Source organism: Amblyraja radiata, chromosome 1, assembly GCF_010909765.2.
Source record: "Amblyraja radiata isolate CabotCenter1 chromosome 1, sAmbRad1.1.pri, whole genome shotgun sequence".
NCBI classification, from domain to species: Eukaryota; Metazoa; Chordata; class Chondrichthyes; order Rajiformes; family Rajidae; genus Amblyraja; species Amblyraja radiata.
The window spans coordinates 119,083,910-119,104,776 of NC_045956.1; positions in this window are offsets into that span (position 1 = coordinate 119,083,910).

Consider the following 20,867-nt stretch of genomic DNA (forward strand, 5'->3'; position numbering starts at 1 on the left):
ATAGTTCCATAAATGCAGACCACGTCTTTTGGAAGTGGTCTGCTTTGGAGAATGGATCATTTTTGGAATATCGGAAGGTAACCCCGAACTAAACGTGTTTCAAAAGAACTTACTTAATTACGGGCTAATAATGGGAAAAAAGCTTATACTCAAATTCTGGAAAAACGCTCCAATACCAACAATAAAAATGTGGATTTCAAACATGTTCGAAACATTACACCTGGAAGAGATGAGACTCCTCCTAGCAGGCATATTGTATATATATTGCTTAGTAATTTTGATGCAGAATTTTAATACTACTTTCAATGTTGTGATATTTTTGCTCAAATAATTACATTATGCCCTCTGTTCAGGAAGGAAGAGAATGAAGAGGTTATACCTAGAGATGAAAAGCAATTCTTAATCTAGATTAATTTTTAAAAATTACATCCTTTTTTTCCCTCTACCTGTGTTCCCTCATTCTGAACTCAACCATCCTTTTCCACATTTTACTCCTCTTTTGGTCTCTGATTTAGCTTTAATCCATCTTTAAATTCATTCTCCTTTCCCAGTGATTCTCTGTTATATAAGGAAACACCTAGCTGGCTTTTCCGCTCATTAAGATTGCAGACGCCCTTTAATCGCACCACAAACGTATAAACTCACATATTCTGCAGGTTACGTGGAAAAAGCTTTTGAGCTGACGAGTGCAGAAAAATGTAGATTAGATTAGATTAGATTAGATATAATTTATTGCCACACAGCCAGGCTGGTGGAAATTTGGGTTGTCTGCAGCGATACAATAATAAAGAACACACAACCACAATAAAACTGTAACGCAAACATCCACCACAGCATTCATCACTGTGGTGGAAGGCACAACATTTGGCCAGTCCTCCTCCATTTCCCCCCAGTGGACAGGACCAGAGTCCAGAGTCAGTCCAGGATCGGCTCTTCCTAACCGGAGACCGCGGCTTTAAGTTGTTGTAGGCCGCAGGCCGGCGGTCAAGATTTAAAGTCCCCGCCGCAGCCAGAAGCACCGTAGACTGCAGGGCCGGCAGTCGAAGCTCCCCTCCAGGGGTGATGGTAAGTCCATGCCGGACCCGCGGTAGAAGTCGGCCGCGGGCCGGCAGTGATGGCTTCTTCTTCCCCCGGGTCCCCAACGTGAGATCCCGGGCTGTAGACGCCGCACCAGCTGGAGCTCTGCAGGCCGCGACTTCAGGCTGCCGGCTGCCCCGGGTCAGCGAAACGGAGCGCTACCCTCCAGCGAGCCCCAGCGAGGGCTCACCCGCTCCACGCCGAGAGTCCACGCTGCGCCCGCCGCTGAAGCCCCGGGCGCGTCTCCGGGAAAGGCCGCGTCGATCCTTGATGTTAGGCCACGGGGGAGGCGACCTGGAAAAACTCGCCTCTCCGTGGAGGAGGCGACCAAAGCGGTTTCCCCCTCACCCCCCCCCCCCCCCCCCCCACACCACCCCCCACATAAAACACACAAAGAAACATTAAATACAGACTTTAAAACATACTAAAAAAATTAAAAAAGTTGAAAAACTGACGAGCTGCATGACATGGCTGCTGCCAGAGCAGCGCCCCCTTCATTCAGAGTATTGCTAATGGTGTAAGATGCTCCCTTCCAACAGGATCTGACACAACGTGTGTTTGGCTGTATAAATGACCACTTTCATGAGCTCACGGGACAGAACATCCTGAACTAATGCTACAGGTTTTCAGTTCTGGGAGTTCTCAAAAAACAAAACACTAAATTCTGCCAGGCTGAAAACAAGACGTACTATTTGGTTTAGCAAGGAAAGACCTATTTTAAAGTGATCTCTCATAAAAATGATGAAGCATCTATTTCTGTATTGGGTTGGGGTTTTTTTTGCTTTCTGCAGTGCTTTCATTATGGGCTATTGTGCCTGTTTCACATACTCTAATGAGCAAGGGTTGGATTTTAGACTTAAGTTTAGTTAAAAAGTTGTTAGATAAACTTAGTAAAGATAATCCAAATTGAAATGTGATCCTTATTTGATTATATGTGCAACTATGGGTGACACATCTGCTGCCTCAGTGCCAAAGAGCCGCGTTGATCCTGACATTGGTTGCTGTCTTTTGCAAGAAGTTATTTTGTGAGAACCGAGTTTGCAAGTTCTCCCTGTAACTACATGAGTTTCCTCCGCCTTCCTTGGTTTCCTCTATTGATGCTCCTGAACACATCATCAGTGATGTAACCTGGGGTCATGGGGTGTTTCAGGTCTTTCAACATCAGACACCCTCACCCAGGCGACCAAGCCGTGGTTGATCAGACCACAACGTGTTCAGGTGGCATTAGCTCCTCCCCATGGACCTCCTCTCCTGATCCAGAGCCATCTCAAGGCCTTCTCCGCTGCCTCCGTGGTGTTCTTGATGGCTCTTCTCCTCTCCATTCCATTGATGCCCAGTGCGCTCAAGGCTTTGTAGAGCGATTGTCCTGCATAATTTCAATATAATTATGGAGAGGGACAAAACTGGACCTAGGGTTGAGATTTTTGATTGGAGAAAGGCTAACTTTGAGGAGATGCGAAAGGATTTAAAAGGAGTAAATTGGGACAGTTTGTTTTATGGGAAAGATGTGGAAGAGAAATGGAGTACATTTAAAGGTGAAATTTTAAGAGTACAGAATCTTTATGTCCCTGTTCGGTTGAAAGGAAATCGTAAAAATTGTAAAGAGCCATGGTTTTCAAGGGAAATTGGACACTTGGTTCGGAAAAAGAGGGAGATCTACAATAGTTATAGGCAGCATGGAGTAAATGATGTGCTTGAGGAGTATAAAGAATGTAAAAAGAATCTTAAGAAAGAAATTAGAAAAGCTAAAAGAAGATATGAGGTTGCTTTGGCAAGTAAGGTAAAAGTAAATCCGAAGGGTTTCTACCGCTATATTAATAGCAAAAGGATAACGAGGGATAAAATTGGTCCATTAGAGAGTCAGAGTGGCCAACTATCTGCAGAGCCAAAAGAGATGGGGGAGATATTGAACAGTTTCTTTTCTTCGGTATTCACCAAGGAGAAGGATATTGAATTATGTGAGGTAAGGGAAACAAGTAGAGTAGCTATGGAAACTATGAGGATCAAAGAAGAGGAAGTACTGACACTTTTGAGAAATATAAAAGTGGATAAGTCTCCAGGTCCGGACAGGATATTCCCTAGGACATTGAGGGAAGTTAGTGTAGAAATAGCAGGGGCTATGGCAGAAATATTTCAAATGTCATTAGAAACGGGAATAGTGCCAGAGGATTGGCGTACTGCGCATGTTGTTCCATTGTTTAAAAAGGGGTCTAAGAGTAAACCTAGCAATTATAGACCTGTTAGTTTGACGTCAGTGGTGGGCAAATTAATGGAAAGAATACTTAGAGATAATATATATAAGCATTTGGATAAACAGGGTCTGATTAGGAACAGTCAACATGGATTTGTGCCTGGAAGGTCATGTTTAACTAATCTTCTTGAATTTTTTGAAGATGTTACTCAGGAAATTGATGAGGGTAAAGCAGTGGATGTTGTGTATATGGACTTCAGTAAGGCCTTTGACAAGGTTCCTCATGGAAGGTTGGTTAAGAAGGTTCAATGGTTGGGTATTAATGGTGGAGTAGCAAGATGGATTCAACAGTGGCTGAATGGGAGATGCCAGAGAGTAATGGTGGATGGTTGTTTGTCAGGTTGGAGGCCAGTGACTAGTGGGGTGCCACAGGGATCTGTGTTGGGTCCACTGTTGTTTGTCGTGTACATCAATGATCTGGACGATGGTGTGGTAAATTGGATTAGTAAGTATGCAGATGATACTAAGATAGGTGGGGTTGCGGGTAATGAAGTAGAGATAACCTTTATCATGCTACCTTCTTCCAATGGGCAGTTGTTAATATATTTACAGGGAAGGGTTATCTGCAGCTGCTGATAAGTACATTCATAGAAAGGGAGGGAATATACAGGCAAGCACAAAGGAGACATTACAAGCGAGTACCAAGTTTTAACTCTTGATTAGCCAAACAGAAACACCGATGGAGTGGGCCAAAAACCTGCCTCCATGCTGCATGACTCCACATGCAAGTACACTGCAGTAAACACAAAGGGAGAAAGGAACAAAAGGATATACTGATGAAATTAGATGGATCATGGTACAAGACTCATGCGCAGCAGAAACACTGGCAAAGGTCAGTGAGGTGAATGACCTTTTTCATGTCATGTTATTCTACTAGAAGAAGTGGTGGCACAATGGCACACCTGGTTGAGCTGCTGCCTCACAATGCCAAAGACCCAGGCTCGATCCTGACCTTGGGTGCCGTCTGTGTGGTGCTTGCACGTACTCCCTGTGACCATGTAAGTTTCTGTCGCGTGCTCCAGTGTCCTCCCACATCCCAAAGACATGCAGGTTTGTGGGTTAATTGGCCCTCTTTAAATTGTCCCTTGTATGTAGAGAGTGGATGCGAATGTGGGATAATAAAAACTAGTGTGAAAGGGGGAACAATGCTCAGCGTGGACTTAATGGGCTGACTGACCTGTACCTCCAAAAATTAAAAACTAAAACTAAAGCTAAGTAACAGATTTCAAGCAAAGGTCTTCATCATAGGCCTCTAATTAGGGCTTTTGCTTGATTGCATTTTTTGTTGTTGATTTCTCAAGTGGAATCCCCATCAAGAGCTCTTCTGAGTTTTAAAAAAAACTCGTGGTAAGCGCGTAGAATGTACGTAGCGGGTACGTCGGAGCTCGGGACATCTCTTAGCGGCTCGTAACGCTAACGGCATGTACTCGGGAAACGCGGTAAGCTCGTGAAGACTCGTGAAGATGTTTCAACATGTTGAAAAATGTCCTCGAGAGCCCCGAGTACCTAAGAGCGGCTATTACCGTAATTCTCCAAGTTCGAATCAGGGGAAACTTGGGAGAACTCTTGAATTAGCTCATACAGTGGGACAGCCCCTTAAGTGTGGGAATACCAAATTATTGAGCGCTGAGGAAATGTGAGCAGAAGTTGTCTGGCAGGCACTGGCTGACCCAGGAAACAAATGACTGGTGCTGGGATGAAGCAAGAGAGGAGGACCGGTGAAGGATTTTTAAAATCAAATCCGCAGTCATGTATAATAATACAAGGAGCTTTGTTAATAAATATGGAAACTATTTTTCCCAGAAATAATTTTTAGGGGATGAAAGCATTAGGATGCCCAAACAGGAAATCAGAATTGATCTTTAAATCACTGGCATAATGTTAATAGCCATTCTGAGGAAGAGCCATACCTCTTTGTCAGTCTTGTTCAGGCTCCCAGATTTAGGGATAGGGATGATGTTGGATTGTGACCACTGTGTTGGTTTGTCATTCGTCATTAGCGCTGTGTTGCAGAACTTGAACATGAACTCGTTGAGCTCACATTTTTTCAACACCTTTGGAGGGATGTTATCAGGGCCTGGACTCTTCCCTTGCTTCTGCGAGGTCTTCACTTTTCACAGCTCCTCCATGGTGAAGGGGCCGTCGTTAAACTGTACATCCACGAGGACAGTCTTGATCTCCTCATCTTCCTCAGTGACAGTTGGAGGTGACCCAAGCAGGTTCGTGAAGTGGGTGAACCGCGTGTTGATTCGGTCTTCTGGAGAGTTCCCGTTGACTTGACCTGACTTGGCCTTCTTCCTGCCACTGATCACGTTCACGACCCTCCATACCTCGCTACACCATTTGCCATCATTGGCTGCCTCTACTCTCTCTATCATCCTTGCAACCTCCTCCTCCTTCAGTTTGTCGTCCACCTCAAAGAGTTGGGATTTGGCCGCCTCCAGGTCCTCCTTGAGCTGCTCCATCCTGCTCCTACTGTAAGCCTCTTAGCATCCAACAACTACTTTCCGTGCTGCAACAACTTCCGGGTGCTCAGAGTTGCGACTTCTCATCACATGCTTCACTTTGGGTAGACTCTTCATTTCTTCAGAGTTGGCCTCTATGAACCGTTCGTAGCGAGCCGTAGCATTTTCCCTCACCTCAGCACCTCCCTTTTCCTCTTCCTCCTCCTCTTCTCCTTTCTCCTCCTCCAGCATCTGGAAGCGGTTCACCACCTCTAATGTGTATTGGGCCTGTAGATCTGGTCGAGAGGAAAACAACTTTTTCACTTTTTCTTTGAAGCCTGTAGACTGCCTCAGCTTAAGCCTCACTTGCATTCTCACCACTCGGTGACCCGAGCTCACGGTCTCAAAAGTGCTGTGCGCTTCAGAATCCATGACACTGTTGCGCCATTTGCTTCACACCAGATGTAATCTAGCTGGCGCTTTGCGACTGTGCACCAGTCCTAATGTGTCCACAGCTTTCCTCGTTGCTTCTTGAACATGGTGTTGGCTGCTAGGAGACAATACTCCTGGAGAACGCAGGTTAGGTGTTGACCATTCCGGTTAGTGTCACTAGTGTGATGGATGTAACAGGCATCCTCTGGTCCGAGGCGGGCATTGAAGTCCCCAAGCACAGCCGGAAAATTGTGCGCAGGTACTCGCTCCATCGCAACTTGGAGTAGAATTGTTCCACTTGCTTGTCAGGTGGGGGTAGTTACCCCCGCCACGGTTACCATGTAATCCCGTGCTACCTGCTCCATTGTCGACTAGTTGGCGACTAAACCGTCTCCCTCATCTGGTTTGCCAGGTGAGGAGGGGGCTGTGGTCCCCCAGCAGGACCAATAACAAGGGCGGATGAGCTCCTAGCGAGCCAACGGCCATCCACACTACAGTAGAAGTTGCGATCACTGTCGTACATAGCGTTGTAAGGAATCTTTGTCATTAATATGTAGCGAATCTCAAGATCTTTAGCTTTTAATGCAAGTCCATCAACTGAACTGAAATTAAGAACATATTTCAAACCATCAAAAACCAAAACCATAAGCAGATTTAATGAATTTTAATGTTTTAATGCATTCTGAGCATATAGCAGATAGGTCATCTAATTTGAATGAGCACATTAGGATTCCACTGTTATATAATTAGATCCATTACATCTTAATAATACTGTTTAATTAACAAATATTTAATAAAATTATGCATTAATAATATTCATACATTAACTTACAAATCTATAACTATCAAATAATCCATTCTGATTCCCTTTGAAAATAGCAAAATAATTCATTGAAATTACTTAGAAGGTTTTTTCTTAAATGGGGAAAGAAAAAGCATTTAATTATGCCCCCATTCTGATTTTACTCTCTTTGCAACATTGGTGTTTTTTGGTAGTCCTTACAAAAGCTACAAAACTTTAATTTTACTCTTCTAGATGCTTCAGTGCAGCGTAGTTAAAATGTTTTGCTATCCAGTCAAGTGCAGTTAATAATCTCAGCGCTTTTGGTCATTCTCTATGCAACAACATCGAACCCATTGTCATTTACAGATAGTTATGCCTCAGAGGTATTTACCACATCAAACCATTGAGTGCCTGCACAATACAAATTCAACAGCCATTTTGTTCTAAACTCGCTAATTCTTTAATTATCATCATCGGGGCTTAATTTGTTCCATGTTTTCTTAATGTGCTTCTTGAAATCATAATCTTGTAATCATGCTACTGGTAATCAGAGGTTAGAACGTCTGATGCAGAAGCAGGAATGGAATCTCACCATGGCAAGGGACAGAAATTAAAATCACCTGACGAAATATATTTGGAAGAAAAGGTTATATCAGTGGTAGTGACCATGACAGCACTAGATTGCCTTCAAAATCCATCTGGTTCATTAATGTCCTTCAGGGAAGGAACCCTGCTGGGCTTACCTGGTCTGGCCTGCACGTGACCCCAATCGAGATTCAGGATTCAAGAGAGTTTATTGTCATGTGTCCCTAATAGGACAATGACATTCTTGCTTTGCTTCAGCACAACAGAACATAGTAGGCATTGACTACAAAACAGATCAGTGTGTCCATATACCATTATATACGTATATACACACATGATTAAATAAACTGATAAAGTGCAAATAACAGATATTTAGCAAATAACAGCAAATAACAGGCTATTAATGCTCAGCGTTTGGTCCGAGCCAAGTTTAATAGGCAGCAACTGCAATAGATTCCATCGATGGAACGGAGATCAGAGCCGATGATGGACTGGGCAGTGTTTACTACTTTTTGTAGTCTTTTCCTCTCCAGGGCGCTCAAGTTGCCGAACCAAGCCACGATGCAACCGGTCAGCAAGCTCTCTACTGTGCACCTGTAGAAATTAGAGAGAGTCCTCCTTGACAAACCGACTCTCCGTAATCTTCTCAGGAAGTAGAGGCGCTGATGTGCTTTCTTAATAATTGCATCAGTGTTCTCGGACCAGGAAAGATCTTCCGAGATGTGCACGCCCAGGAATTTGCAGCTCTTGACCCTTTCAACCATCAGGACTGTGGGTCCCCATCCTACTCCTTCCAAAGTCCACAATCAGTTCCTTGGTTTTGCTGGTGTTGAGGGCCAGGTTATTGTGCTGGCACCATATGGACAGTCGCTCGATCTCTCTTCTATACTCGGACTCATCCCCATCAGTGATACGTCCCACAACAGTGGTGTCGTCAGCGAACTTGATGATGGAGTTCGTACTATGACCGGCTACGCAGTCATAGAGTGAGTACAGCTGGAGGCTGAGCATGCAGCCTTGAGGTGCTCCCGTGCAGATTGTTATTGAGTCCTTTCCACCAATATGAACAGACTGTGGTCTATGAATGAGGAAGTCGAGGATCCAATTGCAGAGGGATGCGCAGAGACCCAGTTCTGTGAGTTTGGTAACCAGCTTGGAGGGGATGATTGTATTAAATGCTGAGCTGTAATCAATGAATAACAGCCTGACATATGAGTTTTTGTTGTCCAAGTGGTCCAGAACGGAGTGGAGGGCCAGCGAGATCGCATCCACCGTTGATCTGTTGTGGCGGTAAGCGAACTGCAGTGGGTCCAGGTTTTTGTCAAGGTAGGAGTTGATTTGCGCCATGATCAACCTCTCAAAGCACTTCATCACCACAGGCGTTAGTGCCAGTGGTCGATAGTCATTGAGGCACGTCACCTTACTCTTCTTGGGCACTGGTATAATTGATGCCCTTTTGAAGCAGGTGGTAACCTCGGACCTCAGAAGTGAGAAGTTGAAAATGTCCGTAAAAATTCCAGCCAGTTGGTCCGCACAGGTTTTTAGAACACGACCGGGTATACCATCAGGTCCAGGCGCTTTTCGAGGGTTTACCCCTCTGAAGGATTTCCTGACGTCGGCCTCTGTGACTGAGACTGAAATATCATCACAGCGAATGGGGGCTCGGGAAGGCACATTGGTGTTCTCCCTATCAAAGCGTGCGTAAAACGCATTGAGCTCATCAGGGAGTGATGTTTCGCCGACATTCGAGCTGCCTTCTGGTTTCGCCTTGTAGGAGGTGATTGCATTCAGGCCCCGCCACAGCTGCAGAACATCTGTCTCATCCTCCAGTTTGGAGCAGAAGTTCCTTTTGGCCTCTTGAAGGCCTTACCAAGGTCGTATCTGGACCTTGTAGACCACTGTATCATCAGACATGAATGCCCGGTGTCTGGTCTTCAGAAGAGTGTGGATCTCAAAGATCATCCAAGGTTTCTGATTGGGAAACACTCGGAAGGTTTTTGTAGGGATGCAGTCATTGTTCCTCTGCCCCCCCCCCCCCCCCCCCCGACCAGCTCTGTACTGTCCTCGCCTCTGGGGGTGCGCTCTTTAATTGCTGCCTGTAGGCAGGAAGAAGCAGCACCGCAGTATGGTCGGATTTACCGAAGTGAGGGCGAGGGATAGAACGATAGGCATTCTTGATGGTGGTGTAGCAGTGGACGAGGGTGTTTGGTCCTCTGGTGCAGCAGGAGACATGTTGGTGGAAGTTAGGGAGTGATTTCTTTAGGTTTGCCTTATTGAAGTCCCCAGCAATGGTGGTAAATGCCTCGGGGTAAGACGTCTGGTGTTTGTTGACCACAGCGTGCAGCTCCTCCAGTGCAAGACGGACGTCTGCCTGGGGTGGGATGTAGACCGCGGTCAGGATGATGGAGGTGAATTCTCTTGGGAGGCAGAAGGGACGGCACTTCACCGCCAGATGTTCGAGGTGTGGAGAGCAGGTGTTGGACAGGACTGCCACGTCTGAGCACCACGCATAGTTGACCATGAGGCAGTCGCCCCCTCCTCTCCATTTCCCAGATGCCAGTGTACGGTCCATACAGTGGATGGAGAACCCTTCAGGCTGGACCGCTGAGTCTGGGGAGCTGGGGGTGAGCCATGTCTCTGTGAAACAGAACACATGGCATTCCATCAGCTCCCTTTGATAAAGCAGCCTTGCCCTTAAGTCCTTCACTTTGTTTGCAAGGGACCGTACATTGGCCAGTAGGATAGTAGGGAGAGGGGGCCGAAGTCCCCTGCGCTTCAGTCCTATCTGATGGTACTTTAATGCAATTGTGCTTTACTGTCATGGGTACCTAGGTACAATGAAATGCTTTTTTTGCATACAGTTCAGTACAAATCTTATTTTTCACGGCACAATCATAGTTAAGTGCAAGAGTGTAAGATAGTAGATTCCATTGAGGCAATACACAAGAGTGCCACGTTTTAGACACCTACTAGCTCTTCTTTTAAGTCCAGGATGTTAGAGTCTTAACAGCCATAAAGGACTGTTGTCCTGGCAACAGCATTTGTTGTTGTCACTGATTATGTACTTTAGGCTGTGCATGCCATACGCAAGAAGAATGTTGATTCACTTTTTTTCTCTCACATCGGTTGTTTCGACAATAATCGATCAGGCACCAGGTTTGCTTTAAACGTACGTTTATTGAGCAGGAGTCTTCACACAGGTTACAACCTAGCAAAGAGTCTAGCTGACTGCCCTTAATTGCAATGCTTTATATACATTAATGCCACCGTTTAGCCTCCCTCCCACATTACCCAAACAATCGACAGACTTGTACACAATGGGGATATACAATGGTCATGATAACAGGCACATACATGAATGGGAGATGTACAATGGTCCTGATAACAGGCACATACACAATGGGAGATGTTAATTATTGGAACAATCCTAGAGCTAAGACAGGGAGTACACAATGGGAGATGTTAATTATTGGAACAATCCTAGAGCTAAGACAGGGACATTTCTCAGACATTCGGGAGCCAGTGGGTTGCATATTCTTCAGCCTTCTGAAACTCAGCCACCTCAATCAGACGAGTGCGGGGAAGATCAAAGTTGCGAATATGCAGCATCAGCAGGATAATGTGTATTTCTCAGGATCACAACTTCCTGAGGCCTGCAGCCACATAGTCAGCAACTTTGGTGAGCAGACATTTTAAGTTTCAACCCAGTTCACCTGACCTCCATTTTCCCTTCACATAACCATTTTACAGTGCTGATTCAAGATTTACATTCACATTCCCCCCTTTTGCCATTTCTATGGCAACACTCACAGTCCATTTAAAAGTCCCATTCGCCGAATCTCGTAACCTTCTAGTTCCCTGGCCAAGGCTTCTTGGACCGTCCGACCCTTGTCCCCCAATTCTCCTTCCTCACTCACTTCATCGTTGTCGCTGTCATTGGGGAATGGTAACAGTTTCTCCTGCTCACGATGGCCTGGCTGGTGCTCTTGACGCCATCCTAGATCCATTATAGCAATTGTCGTAGGAGTGATTATTGTTCTTAGGTAGCGGTAAGCAGTTGGCCGGTGGAGCAAGAAGCATATCATAGTCGATGCTGACGGGCTTGACAGGGACCATTTCTTTTCCCTGGCACTTCACCAATCGTTCGGTTCTGCCCCATGCAGGGGATGGGGTAAACAGGGAGGTAACTGATGTCATTTGTGGATAACAAACCACCTGCCCCTTCCCGAATAGCTCGTTGTGTGCCTGGATGAATAAATTGGAGTCTTCTCGTTCCCCTCTCTTTCCTCGTTCGTTCCGTCCATGTTCAGGCTTTGTCCATTTCCAGCCAACACCGATTAACCCTGCAGTGGTCACCACTAATATGAATGCCACAAAGACCCTCATCTCAGCGATTTATTTCGTATCTGTGAAGACAAGGGAGGGAAAAAGAAAAGAACGTGCAATTTCATGGCAAAATTAATTCGTGCCCTGCTTCCCGTGGACTGGATCCCCCTCCCCGACCTTGACCTCCCCCCTTTGCTTGGTGTCACCAATCACTTTGCAATGGTGCAAATGCACCCATGCCGCTCGTCCTTCTACCTTTACTGCGGTGGGGGTGGTGAGGAGAACCTGGAAGGGGCCCAACCATCGAGGAGAAAGGGTGTCCTTACGAACCCAATTCTTAATCAACACATAAGAGCCCGGGGTGATCCGTCCATTAACGGGAAAATCTATGTCGCCCACATAAGCGGCCTTGACCTCCCCATGAATCTCACGCAGGGCCCTTGTAAGGGCAAGGACGTAAGAGACCATCTCCTCCGTCATGTGATGCAATGTCATTGTGGCCGGGATAATGTCTGTCCAGGGGGTGCGCAGAGGTCGGCCGTAGATGATCTCTGCAGGAGACAACCTTGTCTTCCCTGCTGGAAGGACTCTGATCTGGAACAAAGCAACAGGCAACATTTTAACCCATGTGGAGCCTGATTGGTCCACCAGCTTGGCAAGCTTGGTCTTCAGGGTCTGGTTCAAGCGTTCCACCATTCCTGCAGCCTGTGGGCGATAAGCACAATGCAGCCGCTGAGTTACTCCCAGCTGTCGGCACAATTCTTTATTGATAGCGGCAATAAAGTGAGGGCCGTTATCCGAACTGATGGCGTTTGGAACCCCGAATCGAGGAACAAACTGCCGTAATAAAATAGACACCACCGTAGAAGCAGTACAATCAGTGGTGGGAAAGGCTTCAATCCATCTAGAAAACACATCAACAATAACAAGTACATGTTTATAACACTGACACTTAGGCAAATCAATAAAATCCATCTGTAAGGTTTCAAACGGAGCAGTAGGTAATGGAGTACGACCTGTCTGGCAGACAACTCCTTTACCTGGGTTGTGTGTCGCACAGGTGAGGCACCGTGCGCTAGTTTGTGCTGCCAAAACCTTAAGTCGAGGATGCCACCATGCCTGTAAGAGAGCGTCTACTAGCAGGGTGGCCCCACAGTGAGTGGCTAGATGTAGGCAATCAATGACCCAGGTCGCTAACTGGTCTGTCATACAGGTCTGTCCGGCCGGCGTGAGCCACAGTCCAGAGTCAGCCTTCCGACAGCCCAGCTGCTCCCATTCCATTATAACATTAGCAGAGGCGTCCCCCTGTAAGAGCAATACATCATTTATGGTTGGCATAGGTTTCTCAGATTCAGACGAGCCCATATAAAGGCTTTTCACCTGCCTCATCATACTACCCACCACTTTAAATCTATCGCGTGAAGCACACTTAGCCGCTTCATCAGCCAACCTGTTACCGATTTGGACCGGGGAATCTCCTGTCGTGTGAGCCGCACATTTAATTACGGCTACCGCAGAGGGCAGGAGGATAGCATTTAACAGGTCAGAGACCAGGATCTGATTGGCAATCTTATGGCCCGTTGAGGTGAGGAATCCCCTGTTTTTCCATAACTGTCCGAAATCGTGAACGACTCCAAATGCGTATCGGGAGTCGGTGTAAATATTGACGGAGTGCCCCTCTGCAAGGACACAGGCTCGGGTGAGGGCAAACAACTCGGCCTGCTGAGCTGAAAACGGTGGGTCAAAACTGCCACAATCTAGCAAGGTTCCATCTTGCTTAACTACCGCAAAGCCTGATAGACGGCGTCCCTGCTCGTTGATGGACGAACTTCCATCGGTATAAAGGATCAAATCTGGAGAGGCTAGAGGTTGATCGTTAAGGTCAGGTATCTGTGTATCTGTGAGAATAGCCTCCAAGCAGTTATGGTCGCATGGAGCGAGGGGGTCAGGAGGGGAACAGAGAAACGCAGCGGGGTTGATAGTAGTGCAGTGCCGGAACTGTAGCTTGGGATTGTTCAACAGGTAGATCTCATATTTATTTTGTCTGGCTGAGGTCAAATGCTGGGTCTGGAGTTGTCCCAGCAGGGCGGTCACAGAGTGGGAGGAATATACGGTAATGTCCTGCTGGAGAGTGAGATTGGCGGCCGACTGAAGACTATTGTACACTGCTGTCAGAATCTGTGTACAATGGGGATACCCCAGTGCCACAGGGTCTAACTTGGATGAACAATACGCCACTGGTCGGTGCTTATCCCCATGCCGCTGTGTCAAAACCGCAGTGGCACATTCGCCCAGGACGGTACAATAGAGCTGAAAAGGTCTATCATACAGGGGTCGCCCCAGCGCAGGAGCCTTCTGCAGGGCCTCTCGTAGATTATTGAACGCTGTCAAGGCTTCACCTGACAACACAAAGGTACTTTCCTCGCTGGTGTAAGGGGTCAGGTGCTTTATGTCCAGGGCCACATTCGGAATCCACTGCCGGCAGTAGTTGATCATTCCTAGCCACTGTCGCATTCCCCTGGCTGACGTGGGAGGTGCTGTTCTATAAATAGGGTCTATGCGGCTCTCGTCCAACCGCCGGCCATCTGCAGAGATTATGACTCCGAGGAATTTCACCTCCTTTTGACCGACATTTACTTTGGAGGGGGACACAACGTACCCCAATGTCTTTACAAAGTTTAACAACAAAATTATAGCTTCCCTATTCTGCTCCTCCGTTTCACTGGCCACTAAAAGGTCATCGACATACTGGATCAATGCAGACCCCTCAGGTAACTGCAGGTTTTGTAATTGCTGTTGCAGACAACGAGAAAATAGGGTCGGTGAGTTTACAAAGCCCTGTGGCAATCTGGTCCATGTATACTGTTGTCCATTATAGGTGAATGCGAACAGGTACTGACAGTCTGGATGTAAAGGAATCGAGAAAAAGGCATGTTGGAGATCCACCGATCCAAAGACGGTTGCTTTAGCCGGGATGGTAGCAAGAATATGTGCTGGGTTAGGAACAAGAGCATGTAATGGTTGTACTATGGCATTAATGGCCCGCAGGTCCTGGACTAGACGATACTGATTCGGCTTTCCTGGTTTTGGGACTGCGAGAATCGGTGTGTTGCAGCAGGACTGGCATGTGATCAAAATACCCTGCTCCAATAGTCCTTTGAGTAACCTGTCGATATAGGGTACGGCCTGGACTTTCAAGGGATATTGTCGTATAGATGGCATGGCTGCACCAGGTTTGACCTGCACCAGGACTGGCTCAACATTTGTAAGTCCTACTTGAGTCTGATCATTCGCCCATACTTCTGGATCAGTAAATTCCACAATATCTCGGCCCTTATGGTGTCTCAAGGTACCCTCCTGAGTAGGTCGGGTGGGTAAATAGGTAATGGACAGATCGGAGGTAACTTGCTGGGGGCCTTGGATATTTTCATCTGATCCCTTCAAGGCCTGAAAAACCATTGGTCCGAGATCTTTGGCGGTATATGGAAGGTATACTTTTAGCGTAAGATGAGGTGCGATGCCAGGACTTTGCCTCCAGTTGGACATAGATATTGACACAGCCAACGCTTCTCCTTCCCGACCGGTTACGGTAGCCAACTCGGTGATGGTCCACTGACTGCCCTCATGGGGCCCAAAGAATTGCTCCAGTTCCGAGTTGGATCCACTCGCATCATAGGCAAGTGTGACATGGTGTTCTTGGTCCTCCAAGTCCAGGCTCCACCACTGGGGGGTTCGATGCTGATAGCACTGTCGAGGTTGAGCGTGTTCAATTTCTATGGAATGCGGCTGACATACAAGCAGAAGCTGTAGTCGACAAAGTAGGTCTCGTCCCATAACATTAATGTCCAAATTGTTAGTCACCACGAATTGGTGCATAATGCGGATTCCTTCATACTGGACAGATACTGGTACAGTTAGGCGATAAGGGTGGGGGATTCCATCAAAGCCTTGTAACATTTCATGCTGTCCAGTAGTCTGGAGGGCTAAGGAACATTGCACTGATGAAACAGTTGCTCCGGTATCAACAAGGAAGGAGTGTGATTCATTATTAACTATCATCTTCAGGTGTGGCTCCGGGATACTGTCATTCCTCCTTGTTGGGGATATCGACAGCATCTTTGGTGGTCAATTTTCAAAGAGGTTTTGGTGTATTCCTTGGAAGGAGGGAGTTGGACCTGGGTCCCCTCCTCGGGGTCCTTGTTGACCTTGCTGTCCAGGTTGTCCGTATTGTCCCTGGCCACTTCCTCGTCTTCCTCCTTGCTGGTTATCACTTGGACATTCTCGGCGCATGTGACCGGTGCCTCCACATTCATAACAAATCAAGGGTTTTCTTGGTCCCCATCCTATTCCTCCATATGGCCGCTGGTTGTTACCTCCACGGGGTGCATATGGTGGCCTGTACGGGGAGGCATTAGGTCCGTTCGGATGTCCCCAAGGGAAAGGGTACGTGTTGTGCTGGCTATCCATCCATACCGGAAAGCAGGGCTGGTGCTCCTTCTGGTATCCTCGAGTCTCTGCGTGCGGAGGTCCCTTGTGTTCTGGCGGCTGCTCTCGGGTGATTACATATTCCGTCTTTACCTTTGCTGGTGGATCCCTAGCTTCTCCTCTCTTCCATAATGCACATACGGCGCGGCACATATCAGGGGTGGTCATGCCGGTCCAATTTAAATTATTTGTCTTAATGCTGGTACCGACATCATCGGGCAAGCAGAGCATTAGTGTAGCACAGAACTGGGGAGATTGCTGACCGGTGTTAAAGTTCTGGTCCCCAGCATGCGAGCCATACACATCCTTAAATCTTTCCAAAAAGTCCTCGGGGTCCTCATTTCGCTTGGGTTTCTGATCCAGTACCTTGGGCAAGTCAATAGGTTTTCTCAGGGTCGCTTCGAGAGCCGCCAGGAGTAGGGTCTTCCGGTGGTCATCTCCGGCAACTCCCGGGTGCACGGCTTCCATAGCAGCGTGGTCATTGTGCCCCAGCTGGGTGAGGAACTTGCCCCACTGCGTTCGATTCAGGGATTGTCTGACCAGACTCCAGGCATCTAAAGAGACGGCTTGGTAGGCGTCCAGCATGTTGCCGATGAACTCCACAAATCGTCCTGGGCACTTGACTTTATCTGGTGCCCCATTCAGGATTATCAACATATCGTTTGGTTTCCACGGAGCATACACCTGGATGGTCGCAGGGGGCCCTCCTGCTACAACGGCCACCCCGGCGGCTGCAGGATTCGGGACTGTTCTCATTGGCATTTGCCGTGCGCGTGGGGAGTGCTTCTTCTTCCTAGCCCTTCTAGCCTCTTCCTCCCTTCTCTCGTCTCTGTCTTCAGATGCCGTGTCCCCTTCACTCTCCCATTCATTATTATCGTCGGAGGTCGAAAAGGTGGAGCTGGAGGGGGATTGTGTTCGCCGCTGTGCCATATTCTTTTTGGGTTTGTTCCGGGGGTTCAGTTTAGTTCTGCTGCCCACGGAGTCAGTGGATTGCGGGGCACCAGGTGAGTCCGGCGGGGGCCGGCCTGCGGGGGGGGCACTGGGGGCAACTGTCTTCCCGGTGGTCTCCCTTGTATGGGACCGTCTTCTGGGGTTCGGCGAGGGTACGGGAGATTTGGAAACTGGTATCGGTGAAGGGTGAGTTTTAATCTTGGATCTGGTAGCGGGATATGGAGGAGCGGACACAGGACTGGCAACGGGGGCAGGCTGGTTCAACGGGGGTGCTCCACGGACTCCCCAAGGATAATCCTCTACCTCCTCCTCGTCGTCACCTCCCAAATCTATGCCAGCCACCGACTTACGTAAGTCTTTATCTACCTTGGCCTTATTTTGTCTCTCTCTCTGCTGACGATCCTTACTTTCCTTTGCATGCCTGCATTCTTGTTTTAATACTGTCACTGACTTCTCCTGACCCCCCTCGGTCAGGGGTATTCCTAGTTTCAAGGCATTATTCTGCCAACTGGCCGTTAAAGACCGTGCCTTTTCTTTGTTACAATGATCGATCCACAACTGAATGGCCTTTTTATATATATTTTTTCTATCCGTTTTCCATATCACACTTTGAGCCCTTGACAACACATTCATATCATTGGAACCCCCTTCAGGCCATTCATCCTTCCCCAGTTTATGAATGAGTCCTCCCGACATACGCCTAAAGGTCTCCTCCATTTCTGGATGCAAGAAACATAGCTGATGTAATGGCCGGTCTGGGTGACCACTGGTGTCCATACCATTACCCATTTTTAAACTTATAATATCACACACAATATTTCAGGGTTAACCGCGAGTCCTTGGTTCTGCCGTATCTCACTCGGTCACTTCAATTCCTGACCTTCGCGTGGAGGATTTCCTCTCTTAACAACCAGTCTAAGGCGGACTTTCTGTGAGATACGGAGGTACCTTGGTCTCGGTTAACGTCTCAATACTTTTTAATCCGACAATTCAATATACACTTATGCTATTACACACCAATAGTTCAGGGTTAACCGTGAGTCCTTGGTTCCGCCGTATCTCACTCAGCCACTTTAAAGCGGACTTTCTGTGAGGTACGGGGTACCTTGGTCTCGGCTAACACTCAATACTTGTTAACTCTTTCAGGGTTAACCTAGAGTCCTTGGTTCCGCCGTATCTCACTTGGTCACTTCAATTCCTGACCTTCGCGTGGAGGATTTCCTCTCTTAACAACCAGTCTAAGGCGGACTTTCAGTGAGATACGGAGGTACCTTGGTCTCGGTTAACGTCTCAATACCAGTTAACTTCCTATACACAGTGCACTCCTCTTATATACCGTCCACGGTCCCCCTCTACGGGGTTTTTTTATCCGCTCGATCAGACTAGGATAATCCTCGAGACGGTCACACAAATATCACAACAAAATTTCAGGGTTAACCGTGAGTCCTTGGTTCCACCGTATCTCACTCGGCCACTTTAAAGCGGACTTTCTGTGAGATATGGGAGTACCTTGGTCTCGGTTAACACTCAATACTTGTTAACTCTTTCAGGGTTAACCTAGAGTCCTTGGTTCCACCGTATCTCACTCAGTCACTTTGAAGTGGACTTTCGGTGAGATATGGGGGTACCTTGGTCTCAGTTAACGTCTCAATACTAGTTAACTTCCTATACACAGTGCACTCCTCTTATATACCGTCCACGGTCCCCCTCTACGGGGTGTTTTATCCGCTCGATCAGACTAGGATAATCCTCGAGACGGCCCTATCCCAGTGCCCACAACCGGAACGTTCGGATGTCGTCCCACCAACTGATGCAAGTCAGCGAATTACCCTGCTACGCCGGGATACGAGGAAGGACCAAGAGGAGATTTAACTAAATCTACTCACTTGGCTGCGCACCCTTCACATCGATCCCGTCGTCCAGTGGATTCACTCGCCGGCTCGATCAGTCGCTGGTTGACATCCCACCGCTGCCACCAAATGTTGATTCACTTTTTTTCTCTCACATCGGTTGTTTCGACAATAATCGATCAGGCACCAGGTTTGCTTTAAACGTACGTTTATTGAGCAGGAGTCTTCACACAGGTTACAACCTAGCAAAGAGTCTAGCTGACTGCCCTTAATTGCAATGCTTTATATACATTAATGCCACCGTTTAGCCTCCCTCCCACATTACCCAAACAATCGACAGACTTGTACACAATGGGGATATACAATGGTCATGATAACAGGCACATACATGAATGGGAGATGTACAATGGTCCTGATAACAGGCACATACACAATGGGAGATGTTAATTATTGGAACAATCCTAGAGCTAAGACAGGGAGTACACAATGGGAGATGTTAATTATTGGAACAATCCTAGAGCTAAGACAGGGACATTTCTCAGACATTCGGGAGCCAGTGGGTTGCATATTCTTCAGCCTTCTGAAACTCAGCCACCTCAATCAGACGAGTGCGGGGAAGATCAAAGTTGCGAATATGCAGCATCAGCAGGATAATGTGTATTTCTCAGGATCACAACTTCCTGAGGCCTGCAGCCACATAGTCAGCAACTTTGGTGAGCAGACATTTTAAGTTTCAACCCAGTTCACCTGACCTCCATTTTCCCTTCACATAACCATTTTACAGTGCTGATTCAAGATTTACATTCACAAGAAGAAGACTGATTATGTTGGCTGCTTTCCTGAGGCAGTATGAAGTATAGATGTGGTTTAGTTTAGTTTAGAGATACAGCATGGGAACAGGCCTATCGGCACACTGAGTCCACGCCGACCAGCTCTCCCCGTACACTAACACTATCCCACACACAAGGGACAATTTACAATTTTTACTGAAGCCAATTAACCTCCAAACCTGTATGTTGTTAGAGTTTAGGAGGAAACTGGAGTACCCAAGGAAAACTCACGTGGTCATGGCAAGAATGTACTAACTTTGTACAGACAGCACCCGTAGTCAAGATCAAACCCGGGTCTCTAGCGCTGTAAGGTTGCAACTCTACTGCTGCGTCATTGTGCTGCCTTAGTTGATGAGGGGAGGCTGGTGTGTGTGATAGATGGGCATGTGTCGCAACACTCTGCAATTTCTTGCACTTGAGCAGAGCAATTGCCATACAGCATGGAAACAGGCCCTTCGGCCAAACTTGCCTATGCCGACCAAGATGCCCCATCTACACTAACCCCATTTGTCCAGGTTTGGCCCTTATCCCTCTGAACCTTTCCTATCCATGTACCTGTCCAAATACCTTTTAATTTATACAAATTTAATTTTCCCTCATTGTGACTCAGTACTAAGTTGTGTTAAATTATAAACGTATAATCAATATGCTGTCTACCTGCTGTTTACAATCAAGGATCTTATTCCTCCTGTGACAGAATTTGGGAAAAGAACAAAAGGGAGGTTCAAAAACCCATCAGGTCCAAGGACTGCAAGAATGGGGAGCATGGAACGTGTTAATTAAATGGATTAGTAATTCATATTTTTGAAATTTTATCAGTGTTGAATCATTTGTTATGCAAAATATTTAAAA